Source organism: Sycon ciliatum, unplaced genomic scaffold, assembly GCF_964019385.1.
Source record: "Sycon ciliatum unplaced genomic scaffold, ocSycCili1.1 SCAFFOLD_2718, whole genome shotgun sequence".
In the NCBI taxonomy this organism is placed as follows: Eukaryota; Metazoa; Porifera; class Calcarea; order Leucosolenida; family Sycettidae; genus Sycon; species Sycon ciliatum.
The window spans coordinates 1-4,000 of NW_027044994.1; the positions used below are offsets into that span (position 1 = coordinate 1).

The 4,000-nt window shown below is 46.0% G+C and overlaps 1 long non-coding RNA gene across 1 annotated transcript; it reads left to right on the top strand.

The window, feature by feature from the left end:
• Positions 1-291: 291 nt before the first annotated feature.
• LOC135830784 (uncharacterized) lies at positions 292-3,914 on the top strand. Its single transcript, XR_010556107.1, has 3 exons — positions 292-400; positions 1,367-1,438; positions 3,800-3,914. It is a non-coding gene; the product is annotated as an uncharacterized LOC135830784 (long non-coding RNA).
• Positions 3,915-4,000: the final 86 nt, after the last annotated feature.

The window sequence follows — 4,000 nt, forward strand, 5'->3', positions numbered from 1 at the left end:
GGGTGTGGGTGTGGGTGCGGGTGCGGGTGTGGGTGTGCTGGCAATAGCGGAAAGTACAGCAGCAGACTAGGTGTGCAAGATCAGGGTAAACTGGGGGCAATTTTCTGCCCTGCACACGATTGAATGGTGCAATTGCCCAACATAGTTTACGCAGCCGTGGCGTTCGTTGATGGGTGCGTTTCAGATCTAAAAGTGTGTGTTTGTGTGTGTGTGTTTGTGTGTGTGTTTGTGTGTGTGTGTGTGTGTGTGTGTGTGTGTGTGTGTTTGTGCATGTGTATGTGTACATTTCCCTGTTCCCCTCAATTGCTACCAGCAACCATCCGTTGAGAGCTCGAAGCGGAAGTCTAGTAAGACGAGTGCCGAAGCGAAATCGAAACGTATTTGTGAAGAAGTTCTGCCGGTAAGGATGAATGATTTGATTTTGTACCTGGTGTAAAACAGTAGCAATGAGTCAAACGGTCACAAGATCAGTTTTTCTGGTCCGGATGCAATGGCCGAAGGATGTTTTGCTGAATAGTGAATAGTACCAGGGATTGAAAAGGGGGAAAAAAACTATTTGCATTACGAGTTTCAGCTACGGACGCAATTGGAAACGGCTGCTTGTCCGGTTTAGTTGCCCATTTGACTGCAGGTGGTAACATCTGTGAGGCCAGCTGTCTCTTACCTCCAGACTTTTGTTTATTGTACGCACAGTCGACTCCGCTTATAACCAACTCGCATGTAGCGAATTTCGTGATACAGCAAACTATTGTCCCAGTCCCTGTTTGAACCCATACAAAAATGGACGCGCTGTAGCGAACTGTTTTCATGTCTAACGAACCGTATCGTGTAGGGGTGCAGCATGTCAACCAACTACACTCTCAGTGCAGTCACTGGCCACATGCCAGCGGGCAGCAGGCATGATGCGTTATTTCTTATATTTGTATGTGTGAGTGTAGTTCTGTTATTTCTTATATTTGTATGTGTGAGTGTAGTTCTGTTGTAAAGAACTTTGGCTATTAGGAACTAACGTTAATTCTCCTGCACAGTGCTGTTAGTTAGATCAGGAATCGACTGTCTATTCAGACTAATATTCAGACCCCCAAACTACACTTACAGGTCGTATACCCGGACTTGGCTTGGGCCTCTTCACTTCAGCTTCTAACGACTGGGTGTCTGGCTGTACCCTGGGCTGTCACTGGATGCGTGAATACCAACACCTGTATCTATTTCTCACTGACTCTCTCTCTCTCTGTCTCTCTCTCTCTCTCTCTCTCTCTCTCTCTCTCTCTCTCTCTCTCTCTCTCTCTCTCTCTCTCTCTCTCTCTCTCTCTCTCTCTCTCTCTCTCTCTCTCTCTCTCTCTTCTCGCTGTACTTGTCTTTGCAGGGTGTTCTTGATGACCCGGTGCGTTTCTCTGACCCCGGCACTTGGATTAGAGGTTTACACAGCAAGCGGCAGGTAAGCCACTCTTGCCGTTGCACTATGATGCCTTCAAGGATGGTGAGGAGGTGCTGGATCACCTACTCTGGACTGCCAAACCGCTTCCCAAGCATGCCTATTATTTCCGGCCTGCATTGAACTCGCTCCTTGGCCTTGGCCGTTAAATGCCCGGTACAGGCAAAACAGATTCTTTCCCAGATGCAATTATGTGTCATCAATGTGAAGTCATGTGTCAAGAAAGGCCAACAACGTAGGGCAATTCTCTGTCAACACCTTGCCTCGCCAAGTACCTCCTCATGTATTTGCTGTTGATCTCTAGTGGTTTTGAGTACGTTCTAGGGCTCCAATGTCTTCGTTGGACTTCAGTGTTCCCGTCTAGAGTGACCCGGCTGTCGCAGACATGTTACTTCAAGCGCCAGTCGATCCCTGGCTCAATGGGTCACATGATGCTGGTCACAGTACATGCACATGTGTAGTTCCACTGTACGCTCTTCATGTCCGTTTTCTATGCCAATCTGGTTGCATGACAACGACGTGTAACAGCTCTATTTTATCCGATATTGTATTAATGGACTACCCCTCATACGCCTGAGGTCTATCTTCTGAGGTAATACGATAGTACAGTCAGTTTCAAAAAGATTAGCAATCCTGGCGATCGCCCGGGGAGTTTGCCGTCTTATCGTATGCGCACTCGAGAGCTGGCTGGAAAAACTCACTGTGAACTCGAAGAAATAATCCGCGCGAAAGCATGAAAAATGACAACTCACTCACGTCGGTACATGTACGTCTGGTTTACAACAAACGAGTTCTTCCTCGTACTAGCTCGTATCGATATGGAGTCAGAGAGGCCCGGACATGTCGAAAGTGTGGTAAATGCTGACGAGCGGGATGGGTCCCAATTCGTTTCGTGCCCAATTTCTTTGAGCTGCGATGCAATTTACTCTCACGATGTGACGAAAACGACATCGACACAGACTCATTCCCAAGGCCATGACTTGGCAAAGCTATCCGTGTGACTTCGACGATATTTGAGAAAAGCAGACGCCTGTGAAAGCTGGTAGAAGACGGCGTTGACTCCTAAATTCAAATAAATTGGCGATCTTGAAATACTAAAATAATTCTCAAAGAGAAATCGATCGATCGATGTGCCGTTGTAGTCAACAACACGTAGCTACAGCGCAATGACTTCCGTGTTCACTCACACCGTTTCAGTGTTGTGGGTGTGTTCACATGGCGTGAACCAGTCAAGTGTCAGTAAGTTCGGCAGGAAACGCGAGCTCCAACAACAACAAGTCGTTTGGCGCAGCCACCTTCTTTGGCTTGTACTTTTTGTACCAACGTGATCACCAAAACAATGAAAAAAAAGTTTGACTTGAAGATAGTTTGGGATTTGAACTCACAACTTCATGGTCAGCAGACAGCATTCATAACCACAAGGCCAAAAAGGAAGGGATAAATCGTGGGTTTTGATAAAAAATCGATACTGACATCCAGGGCAAATTGTAAACCATGGGAAAAGGCCGAAAACCTGGCCGAAATTCTAACTCCTTAACGGCTGGTCCAATTGTTCCCAAACCTTCACAGAACAATTTGCCATGTCCTAACAAGCCATTCTATGCACTTTTTTGTCCAAATTTCCCTTATCTTCATACTTTTTAAGACCAAAACCTGATTGCTAATCTTTTTGAAATGGACTATAGATGAGAGAGGCCATAAGTTCATAACCATTCACAAAGATGTTGCTGGTTGAATGGCATTAGTGTTGCGTAGGCTTAGGCCCATTTCAGACTAGGTACAAAACAGCCTATAAGTCACATTTACATAGAAGTTTCCAAGACAACAACAAGAATCTGGCGGGAAGCCTAAAAAGCTCCTTTCAGGCAGAGTGCGAACCCTTGTACAAGGCAACTTTCCTGCATTTATTGTACTTTCACCAGGCAGTCGTACAAACTTTGTACCCGGGTACGACTGTCCGCTGCTTTCACACATCCCAGGCCCCTTGCGCAATTGCGTAGGGTCAAAGGTTACCTGTATATTGCATGTAAAATGTGTAGTCTAAATGCAGGCGTGGAAAAATGTTGCCTTTTAGGTTTTATGTGATTTTGTACTGGATGTTCTATGTACGTAGCCTGATGAGGGCCTTACTGTAACTGGAAAGTTTAACGAGCAAAAAGTTTAACGTTTTTGTAATTTTGGCATGATAACGTGCAGAAAGTTTAACGATGGCTGCGTAGCCACCTACCTGTATGCGCATCTTTACACTGACATCTCAAACCGGGTTTGCAATAATGTTTCTTCGAATAACGAAAAAAATGGTCGTTAAAACATTCCGGTTTTACAGTACCTTTTTCTACCTATTCCTCCCGTTCTGTTGCTTAGACTATCATGGAGTCCAGGGAGAAGCGGCGGAAGAAGCGCTCTGAGCTGTCCAAGCGTCACAGCCATGCTTCTCACCAGCGCATGCGTATCATTGCTGAGTTGGCGCGGGAAAAAGGTGAGACTGGCTTGAGTGGTGTGCGTGTACTGGCTCTGAACAAGTGTGGAGTGCATGAGACACATGATTGTATTCGTCAGCGGAGT